General features: G+C 36.8%; 1 long non-coding RNA gene across 1 annotated transcript in view; it reads left to right on the top strand.

Moving 5' to 3' along the window:
• The window catches only part of LOC141584141 (uncharacterized), a 258,472-nt gene extending 255,401 nt beyond the window's left edge, over window positions 1-3,071 (top strand). The window contains exon 3 of the long non-coding RNA XR_012517083.1: window positions 2,734-3,071. This is a non-coding gene — a long non-coding RNA (uncharacterized LOC141584141). The remainder of the gene's footprint in view (window positions 1-2,733) is intronic.
• Window positions 3,072-12,046: the final 8,975 nt, after the last annotated feature.

Raw genomic sequence — 12,046 nt, 5'->3', positions numbered from 1 at the left:
CCAGATTTTCTAGCTGTAATTACAGTTTCTCATTTACAATGGAACATTACACTCTTTTTGGAGCTACTTTATATACTTGGCTGCCGACTAAGGTGATCATATGTCCTGTTTCTCTTTCTTTCTGTCTTTCTTTTAAAACCGGGACAGGTCTTTGTTTTTGCTGAAGTTTGCTGTTTCTCCTTGTTACTGATGTGCAGCCTCCTTTGTGCTGACAGCCAAGAAAATTCTGGACCGCTGCCCTGTTTGCCTCCAGAGACTGATGCAAAGTCTTCAAAGTAAAGTCAGTGGGTTTTTTTCGAAATAGAGTTTACTAGAAACAAGACATCTTCATGCTTATGAGAACCTTGCTCTCCACTGCAAAACTTTCAAAGACTGACAGGCTGGACTTGGCCTCTCTGAGGTTTGCAAACATACTTGAAACCACTTGAAAAAAAAAAAAAAAGGTTTCAGCAAGGGCAACAATGAAGTTAAGACTCAGTTTTATTTTGGTTTGGTTTTTCATTTGGCATGATACATGTTTCAAAATATTTTCAGTTGAATGTTCTTCGGGCAAACCCTGAAGATGACTTTTTGTCAGTTCTCAGTAAAGGTGTGATCATGAAATAATTGTTTAAGCAAAACTCCCTCAAGCCTATGTATTTTGCTGCTGTCATATCTAGCTCCATGTGATAGGCTTTGGTTGCATGAATTATTACGGTTCCTTCTCTTCTACTCAGTGCTCACAAGGTGTGTTGTTGTCATTTCCTGAAGCCTGCACACAGGATCACTGCCGTATTTACCTAAGAACTGATCTACCTAATCACTGAGACAGAAACAAACATATCATCCACTTCTCTCCTCCAGACCATGTGAATACATTATCCATTTATTTGGTGTTTGGCTCAGGTTTAAATGAGTCATTTAATAACCCCTGTTCACAGCAAGTTAAGTTGCAACCAGCTGGCATTCACAACTCACAGGATTGTTAACCGTTCCAGCCCCAATCAGAAACTGCACTCCAGCCTTCCTGAAGGGCATTATGCAGCTTTGCTCCAGCTATCGTGGCAGGAGTTTCAAGCAGATCTGTGCTTTAGGTAATAAAATGGCCATGAGAACTGTAAGCGTTTCGCATAATAGATGTCCGTGTCTATTCTAAGGTCTAGAAGGGCCATCGATAAAGCTGTTTGAAGCTGATTATTATCATAGACTGAGAGGCTCCATTCCACTCCTGAGGCCTTTGGGCGCTCCACAAGAAACACCACTGCCTTAATCCACATAAAGGTCATTTTGTATGAAAGGTCAGTGGCACTCAAGAATGCAGGAGAGATGACAGACTGGTCAGAAGAGAGACTAAATGCTTCCACATAAGCTGCATTCTTTGTATTTTTAAGAACATCAGCAGTCTACTCTTTTCTTCTGAAGGCACCACTTTCTAACATATCTAATTAATTATTTATTATGCTTATTGTTTATGGTTTGTCTACCACTTCACCGCCCTATCCCTCATCTGGAATTCCCGGCCCCAATTCTCTGCCCTCATTAGCCTCCCTGGCACATGGGAGGCACTAAAAAAAAAAAAAAAAATGAATGTCTATATGGAGTGTATTCTTATTTTTAAAAACTGAAAAAATGAATAAATACCTAAAAATATAAAGAAATTTATAATAAAAACGATTAATTTCTCCTAACTTACTAAACAATTTCATTAACATTTTGAAAAGGCACATACACTATGGATATATGCATAAATGTGTATGGGTCAATATTAGTATTTACCGAGCCCCTCCCTCATTTATTTTGAGAATTCCCAAAGGGATGCATGTCCCCATCTCTCAGTTTCAGTCAATCTGCATCAGTGGTTCTTAGCTGGGGTTGTTTGGCCCACCCTCCAATCCTCACCTACCCCAGGGCACTTGGAAATTTCTGGAGACATTTTTGGATACCACTACTGGGGTAGGCGTGCTGCTGATATCTACTGGGTAGAGGACAGGGATCTGACATTGCACAGGACAGTCTCCATCACTTCCACCATCAAAGAGTTATCCAACTCAAAATGTCAGTTCTGCTGAGGCCAAGAAGCCAATCTGTGTTCTTCCTTTCTTGTTCCGGCTCCCTCTGGTCATGTTCCCAAGTCTGTGCAGCCTTGCCACAAAGTCTCCTTCTGCTGCCTTTCTACTCGTTACAGCAAGACCAATGCCCTTGCTGAGGGTGCAAATCTCCACATCCTCTCAGCATTTGCAGTTCACAGATGGCTGGTGCCAAGTGGGCATTCATGCAAAGACATTAAGAAGTGCCCCCTCACCACCTCTGTGCTCTGCATGTGGCCTCCACGACCCATAGGCAGTTGTGCTTGTGCCCAGAGACTAAAAGAGGTTGATTTCTGATGCATCATTCACCACTCAAGACTTCACTAAGTTTGTCATGAAAAATAGTTTTCATTCTCATTTCTCTAAATGTAAGAGTTCAGACTGAGTTCAAGGAGCCAGTTCAGAGACCATTAACCTGAGTGACATTTTTCTCCTAATAAGGCCCTTCTTAACCTGAAACTACAGGTCTCTCTCCAGCTCCCCTTTATAAGAATCCAAGTTGGAAGATTCCAGGATAGAAGAGTAAAGATGTGTAGAGAGCTGTCTGCCAAACGGCGTTTCCCCCTGGCCTTTCAAAAATGCCCTGTGTGTTTACTTTTGCTTTTGTGAATGGGAATCCATTTTTCTCATTAATGTTTCTGTTTTCTTTTTTTTTTTTTTTTTTCAGATATAAAGGAAAGCTGGAAGATGGCTGAATAGGAACAGCTCTGGAGTGCAGTTCCCAGCAAGAACGCAGAGGGTGAGTGATCATTGCATTTCCAAACAAGCTTTTACTGCCCACAGACCAGAGATTCCCAGGCAGAAAAGTGCCGTGAGTATCCAGCATGGCTGTTTCAGCCGGTGCAGTGAGTCTCCACACAAAATCTCACACAAATCTGGACCTGGGATGGTCCAGCTCTGTGGGGGAAAGGGTGTCTGCTATTACCAAGGCAGTTCACCACTACCGAGAGATTATATCACCACCAGGCCTGCCTTACAAGATCTCCTGGAAGAAGCACTAAACAAGAAAAGGAACAACCAGTACCAGTTACTCCAAAAATGAACCAGATGGTAAAGACCATTGACACAATGAAGAAAATGCATCAACTAATGGGCAAAACAAGCAGCTAGCATCAAAATAGCAGGATCAAATTCACACATAACAATATTAATCTTAAATGTAAGTGGGCTAAATGCCCCAATCAAAAGACACAGACTGGCAAATTGGATAAAAAGTCAAAACCCATTGGTATGCTGTATCCAGGAAACCCATCTCATGTGCAAGGATACACATACTCAAAATAAAGGGATGGAGGAATATTTACCAAGCAAATGGAGAGCAAAAAAAACAGCAGGAGTTGCAATCCTATTATCTGATAAAATAGATTTTAAACCAACAAAGATCAAAAGAGACAAAGAAGGGCATTACATAATGGTAAAAGGATCAATGCGACAAGAAGAACTAACTATCCTAAATATATACGCACCCAATACAGGAGCACCCAGATACATAAAGCAAGTTTGTAACAACTTACAAAGAGACTTAGACTCCCACACAATAATACTGGGAGACTTTAACACTCCACTGTCAATATCAGACAGATCAACAGACAGAAAATTAACAAGGATATCCAGGACTTGAACTCAGATCTGGACTAAGCAAACCTAATATACATCTATAGAACTCTCCACCTCAAAGCCACAAAATATACGTTTTTCTCAGCACCACATCACACCTACTCTAAAATTGACCACATAATTGGAAGTAAATCACTCCTCAGCAAATGCAAAAGAGCAGAAATCATAACAAACAGTCTCTCAGACCACAGTGCAATCAAATTCGAGCTCAGGATTCAGAAACTAACTCAGAGCCACACAACTTCATGAAAACTGAACAACTGGCTCTTCAATGTTGACTGGATAAACAATGAAATGAAGGCAGGAATAAAGGTGTTCTTTGAAACCAACAAGAATGGAAACACAATGTACCAGAATCTCTGGGACATATTTAAAGCAGTCGAGAGGGAAATTTATAGCAATAAATGCCCACATGAGAAGCAAGAAAAGATCGAAAATCGACACCCTATCATCAAAATTGAAAGAGTTAGAGGAGTGAGATAAAAAAAAAAAAAAACCTCAAAAGCTAGCAGAAGACAAGAAATAACTAAGATCGGAGCAGAACTGAAGGAAATAGAGACAAAAAACAAATCTTCAAAAAATTAATAAATCCAGGAGCTGGGTTTTTGGAAAGATCAACAAAATTGACAGACCACTAGCCAGATTAATAAAAAAAGAGGAGTCAAATAGATGCAATAAAAAACGATAAAGGGGATATCACCACAAATTCCACAGAAATACAAAGTACCATCAGAAATTACTACAAACAATTTTATGCACATAAACCAGTAAACCTGGAAGAAATGGGTAAATTCCTGGACACTTGCACCCTCCCAAGCCTAAACTAGCTAAACTAGGAAGAAGTCAAAACCCTGAATAGACCAATAACAAGGGCTGAAGTTGAGGCAGCAATTAGTAGCCTACCAACCATAAAAAGCCCAGGTCCAGATGAGTTCACAGGTGAATTCTACCAGACATACAAAGAGGAGCTGATACCACTCTTTCTGAAACTATTCCAAACAATTCAAAAAGAGGGAATCCTTCCCACATCATTTTATGAGACCCACATAATCCTGATACCAAAACCTGGCAGAGACTCCATAAGAAAAGAAAACTTCAGGCCAGTATCCCTGATGAACATAGATGCCAACATATTCAATAAAATACTAGCAAACCGATTGCAACAGTGCAATGAAAAGCTTATCCATGACGATCAAGTATGCTTCATCCCAGGGATGCAAGGCTGGTTCAGCATATGCAAGTCTATAAACGTGATTCACCACATAAACAGAACCAAAGACAAAAACCACATGATTATCTCAATAGATGCAGAGAAGGCCTTTGACAAATTTCAACAGCGCTTTATGCTAAAAACTCTCAATAAGCTAGGCTAATATCCAAAATCTACAAAGAACTAAAACAGATTTATGAGAAAAAAACCAAACAAACCCATTCAAAATTGGGCAAAGGATATGAACACTTTTCAAAACAAACAAACCCATTCAAATGTGGGCAAAGGATATGAACAGACACTTTTCAAAAGAAGACATATATGAGGCCAACAAAGTTATGAAAAAATGCTAATTATCATCGATCATTAGAGAAATGCAAATCAAAACCACATTGAGATACCATCTCACGCCAGTTAGAATGGCGATCATTAAAAAATCTGGAGACAACAGATGCTGGAGACAATGTGGAGAAATAGGAACACTTTTACACTGTTGGTAGGAGTGTAAACTAGTTCAACCGTTGTGGAAGACAGTGGCAATTCCTCAAGGACCTAGAAATAGAAATTCCATTTGACCCATCAATCCTATTACTGGCTATATATCCAAAGGATTATATATTGTTCTGTTATAAAGACAAAAGCACATGTATGTTCATTGTGGCACTGTTTACAATAGCAAAGACCTGGAAACAACCAAAATGCCCATCGATGATAGACTGGAGGAGGAAAATATGACACATATTCACCATGACATACTATGCAGCCACAAAAAACAATGAGTTTGTGTCCTTACAGGGACATGAATGAACCTGGAAACCATCATTCTCAGCAAACTGACGAACAGAAAATGAAACACCACGTGTTCTCACTCATACGCAGATTTTGAACAGTGAGAACACGTGGACATGGGGAGGGGAGCATCGCACACTGGGGTCTGTTGGTGGGGACTAGGGGAGGAACAGCATAGGGTAAGGAGTTGGGGAGGGATAACATGGGGAGATATGCCAGATATAGGTGACAGGGATGGAGGCAGCAAACCACATTGCCACATATGTACCTATGCAACCATCCTGCACATTCTGCACATGTACCTCAGAACCTAAAGTGGAATAAAATACACAAACACACACACATGCACACACACACACACACACAAATAAAGCTGTTAATTTTTATTTACTCAAATCTTCTTTCGTATCTTACAATAGCCTCATAAAATTTAACTTACTTACCTTTCTCCAGTTCTTAAACAAACGTATTCCTGAGAGTTTTGTGACTTAGGTTGCTATTGTGAATGGTATTTTTGAAATTATATATTTAACTATTTTGTGATTGTAATATCTATGTCTCTCTCTATAAATCTAATAGCTATATAACTTTTAGGCAATCACTTTAAAAATTATTTTATTAATGATAAAACTTCTTCTATTAATTCTCTTAGACTTTCTAGGCGAATGCTTATATTACCTGAAAGTAGTGACAATTTGCTTTCTTATTTTCAGTACTGTGTTAGCCTATGAAACACCATTTTACAAAAATAGAATTTAAACATGCTTTATCTAGGCAGATGTCTCAATATGGGTGGGTGGCTTAGAACCTTTATGAAAATTTGAACAAAGTGCTCCTTCTTCAGGGCCTATGCAGCCCCATCCCTCACAGTACACAGTGTGTTGAGGAGAGCAATTGGCTCTATTTTAGCCCTCAATTACCTCTGGCCTGGAGCCCTAGACCAGGAACTACCCACTCAGATGTAGGAGGTGGTGCCCCCCAGACCACATAATTTGCTTCTTTTTTTTCTGTTCCATTTTATGTTTTATTGCTTTGGTCAAAATTTACAGAACAAGGTCAAATAGTAATGGTGATAACAGTTAGCAGTTTTTTCTTAGCTATTACTGAGAATGCATCTAGGATTTCACTATTAACTATGCAGACTTGAGATGAATACTTGTGGATTTGAGATATTCAATAGTACATTAGTTGGTTTCACCTGCATAAACAAATTAATGGTTTTCCTATTTTGCAATGGTGACTAATTAGAAAATGGAAAGTAGATCCCATTAATGATGGCAAAAAACATATTAATTAGAAATAAACTTAGGAAGAAATGTGCATTATATATATGAAGGTCACAAAAATTTGGTGTGAACATTAATAAAAGCTTTAATTAGTGGAGCAACATACTAATTTCTAGTTGAAAGGACTCAAACTTGCAAAGATAATCAATTCTCCATAAATTAATATATAAGATCAATGTCTTACAAATACAAATCCCAGGAGGACTTTTTTGTAAACTGATAAGCTGATTCTGAAGTTCATCTGGCAGACTAAGTGATTGAGTCTAATTCACAGTTAATACACTTCAAAAGGGAGTACTTGTCCTAAGAAGATTCAACCTATGTAAACTATAGTAATTTTGAAAGTGTATCACTCATACAGAAAAGACAAATGCATCGGTCTTATTGAAAAGAGAGTCTAGAAATATATATGTGTGTGGGCGTTTGTATAAATGTTAGCTTTCCAAATCAATAGGAAAATATAGACTACTGAATAAACGAACAGTATTAAAATGATTATCTATCAATATAAAATAAAATTGATATTTTAATCTCATATCACACACATAAAATGCCAAATGGATTTAAGGCCTAAATGTAACAAACTAAATTATCAAAGAATTAGAATAAAACATGAGAGATTTATGTTTACATATTATTTAGGATATGCTAAGGTTTTCTCAAGAAGGATGTAAAATCTAGAAGCAAAGTATGAAAAGCAGAGCTTTAACTATTAAAAAATGTTAAAATTGGTAGTGGGAAAATACCCTAAAACATGAAGACAGTGCAAATTAAAGACAGAAATTAAAACACAGAGCTTGCATAGTAGGCAAAAAGTTGACATATCTATGAAGCTCTCCCACAATGTAATTAAATTTAAATCTCATTGAAAAGGGCATTTTATGAGTAATCTCTTAATCATCAGAACAGATAAAGAATCGATGCACAGAGAAGTCAAATAACTTGCTCAAGGTTACATAGCTTCCAAGTAGTAAAGGCTGGACTTGAATCCAGGCAGTCCCTCTAGCCAAAACAAACACCATGATTTCCTGCCTCCTCAAACTGAGACTAACCAATATTGGGGAATTTAGGAAAAACCAAACTTCTCATACACTGCATGTGAGAGTAGAAATTGACACAAACTTCTCGAAATACAATTTGATTATCATTTTAAACATTTATTACATAAATTAAGTTTAACCTTTACATCAACAATTTCCTTGTATTCATCAGTTTGTTAAACATGGAGTTATTTAATTACACACCAAAAACATTACAAATAATGCTATGGCTTAGAAACATACAAGGATGTTTGTTAAATTTAATTTTACAAAGACTAATTATACAAATTCACTTTCCTGGTAATGTCCCTCAAACTTTTAAGTAATAGCTAATTTTATCACCACATGAATTTTTACAGAACATGTAAAAAGAATGAAAATCTCCATAAAGCCAGCATAACTCCTCAGTAACCAAACCTAACAAAAATGTTACAGAAAAAACATATACCCATCTTTAATGTGAACATAGAATTAAATATAGAGTTACTTAATTATACACCAAATACATTACAATTCTTACCATGTCATAAGAACACGTATACATCCTTGTATGTTTCTATGCCATGACATGATTTGTAATGCATTTGGTATGTAACTTGATATTATTGCTTCTCTCTCTGTTTGAAACTGTGTGTATATAAATGTTTATTTATACAAATGAATCATATTATAGACATGTATATATACTACACATTAGCACATTTATTTGTTTAAGGGTTCTGGAAGGATTCATACCAGTTGCTAGTGCTCATCTTTTGGAAAGTGACAAATGGGAGAGGCAGGTATGGAATTTCCATGTAATTTTTTTTTTTTTTTTGGCAGAGTCTTGCTCGGTTCCCCAGGCTGGAGTACAGTGCTGTGGTGACAACTCACTGTAGCCTCAATCTCCCAGGCTCAAGTGATCCTCTCACTTCAGCCTCCCCAATAGCTGGAACTACAATAGTATGTCACCATACCCAGCTAATTTTTTGTGTATTTTTCTATAGACAGGGGTTCTCACTATGTTGTCCAGGCTGGTCTTGAACTCCTGGGTTCAAGGGATCAGCTGGTCTTGGCCTCCCAGACCATTATAGGAGCCTTCACTTTTTAATATATAGATATCTGCATTGTTAAATTTTTATGATGAGCCTGTGGTAAATCAAAAATAATCAAGATATACTTTTCTAGTCAGAGATTTTAAAGAGGCTGTTTTTATTGATTAGAATGAATTTTGCATGTTTTCCTTTGTTTTTTCTTCGTCTATTGAGATTACATAATTTTTCTCATTTGGCTGATTGATTGAAAGTGTCATATTAATAGATGATTAATATGAATAGAGATTAAATGATCCTCACTTAAAGTCTTTAAAATACTTAAAGTCATTTTTTGTCTTTTCCAGGGCTCAGTGTTTCATCAATATATGGTTAAATGTTATGGTTGATATTTATTTAAAAATTTCAGATCTATTTTCATATACAGTATAGATCTATATCTTTTTGTAATATTTCTGTTAGGTTTTGGTTGCTGAGGAGTTACGCTGGCTTTACAAAATGCACTTGATAGATTTTCATTCTTTACATATGCTTTGCAAAAATTATGTGGAGATGAAATTAGCTATTATTTAAAAGTTTGAAGGACATTACCAGTAAAGTCAATTTGCATAATCAGTCTTGGTTAAATTAAGTTTTTTTGTTTCTTCAAAGTTTCTCCTACTTTTCGAATTATTGGTCACATCTATTTTTCTAGAAATTTAAATTTAATCTAACTTTTAAACTTTTATTGCACATAGCATACTCTTAGGATTTATAATTCTCTCTACAGAGTGTAGTCCTTCAGTACTTTCATTTTTGTTTATTTGTATTTTTCTTTTATCGATTAGATTGTCTAGAGATTTGCTTATTTTCTTTCTTCTCCCTAAGAACCAGCTCTAATTTGTTGTTGTTGTTGTTTGCAGAAAGTGATTTATTTATTTAGAGAGAGAGAAACAGGAGAAGGAGAAGGAAACAGCTAACTCTCACACTGAGTGAGAGAATAATCCGGGAGAGGAAAGCAGCTTCCACACTGAGTGGAAGGGAATAGAGAGGGAGATGGAGTTTAGGAGGGGAAGACAACCTTTCACGAGAGAGAGTAGAAGGGGACTCCAGAGGGGAAATCCAGGAGAGAGAGAAAGATGGCTTCCACGAAGGGAGTGTTCATGAAAGGTGACCCAAACATGGAGTCCCTCTAATTTTTTACGAATTAAAATTTGAATATTTGCTTTAATTTACATTTTTGGGACATTTACTTTAGATATTACTCATTAGTTTGTTTGCTTGAAACCTTTAAAGGAAATATCCTTGTGCTTTATTTTTCTTTCTTAGGTTTGCTATATAGATGCAATGTTAATGATTTCATTTTGTTTATGCAAAATCGGTCATCCACAAAGTTAAAATTATGCCATTAGCTACTGTCCCCATTTCATGGAGAGTGGCAATTTTAATGAATATGTAAATATGGTGATTACTTTTAGAATAAAATACATATATGTTTACAAATAAATAGCTTGCTTTTTTGTTGCTGCTCTTACAGAATCATAGAGGCATTAAATGGAACTGATTATGGAGTTGGCATATAAAATAAAATAGACAGTTTACTTAGGAAAGAAAAGCATCTCAGTATTTTAATAAATATGGCCAGACTGAAGGAAGAAATTCTACATCCCTAACTAATACCTAATCAGTGAGGAAGACAAAGGATATGCATTTACACAAAGATAGGAAGTGGTAACCATCTTCTACTAATGCTTAACAATAAGGTTTAGTCTCTGATATGCAGGGGTTAATAGTTAATCTATTTAGCAAGCACAGGTAGACCATGTTGCTTTAAGTATGAAATATTTGAGCAGAAATAGACAGCATGGTAAATCCTACAAAGATAAAAAGAAATTGCGTACTTCCTAATTTCTAAGACAGTCCATCTACTTTGTTTCTCACTTGGTGAGAAAATGGCTGAAGGTCTCTATGACAGTAATTTAGCTAGCCCAGTATTTTTAATTCATGTATTTGTACAGTTAGGTGAAGAGATTTGGAGCATGGAGATTGGAAAATGCTGCCCTTTTGGAAATAGCTTGAATTCCTGATAAGTAAAATGCCATGTGATACCACAGGAAGGCAATGAATTAGCACAGGACTGTGGAAAGGTTCTTGGCTTGGGAGGCGGTTGGGGCTCTGCTTAATGCTGCTCCATGACCCTAGGAATATGTATCCCTGGGCAAGACAGCTACCTGAATTTCACTATCTTCATTTGATAATGCAAATGATACTACTTACCTTTCAGAGTACTTGTGAGGATTAAATATAAACTATGTGTAAAACATTTTTAGAAATCTCTGTAAAAGACTTTTAAAATGCTGTTGAATAAATGGTAAATCTATTTTTAGTATGATGATGTAACTATTATTTTTTTAAAAATCCAGTGTCTTTTGTGGTTTCCAACTGAAGGTATCCCTGACATTCCTCAGTCATATCCTTGGCACGTTTCTGTCATTCAGCACTGTAATTACTTTTACGATATAGGCAATTCGGTTCCACAAACATTTACCGAATACCTGTTCTGCTTAAGACTAGAGACTAGGTGATGGAGATGCAAAAGCTAGAGGAATGAGGCTCCTCCCTTACCAAATGTAGATTCTATCCGTCAGATTTACAGCCCGATTACTTGACCCAAACAGTTCTGATTAGCAAACACCATCTGTCCTGCACTGTCCTCTAAGTTTAATTTGCCTGAGGCATTATTCCTCTGAGTACCATAGATTTTTACTGCTCTCGTACATTTAACTTGTCTTACTCTTATGTGAAATCAGATGTGAGAACAGGAAGAACTGGGAAGAACTCTTGGCCCTTCAGTGGTCCAAAGTGGAAACAGTTACATTTTATTAAAAATGAAGGGTTTAGCAAAGCATTTTAAAATAGAAATGGTGTGGGAGCTCAGCAGGTCATGAAAATGCCTTCAGAAGAATTTGCTGAAAGACTTTCTTCGGGGGTAAAGATCAAAGATCAGCCATTCACAGCATAAAAGGGG

The sequence above is a fragment of the Saimiri boliviensis genome, chromosome 4 (assembly GCF_048565385.1).
Source record: "Saimiri boliviensis isolate mSaiBol1 chromosome 4, mSaiBol1.pri, whole genome shotgun sequence".
Classification (NCBI taxonomy): Eukaryota; Metazoa; Chordata; class Mammalia; order Primates; family Cebidae; genus Saimiri; species Saimiri boliviensis.
This window is presented reverse-complemented; position numbering and strand designations above follow the sequence as displayed.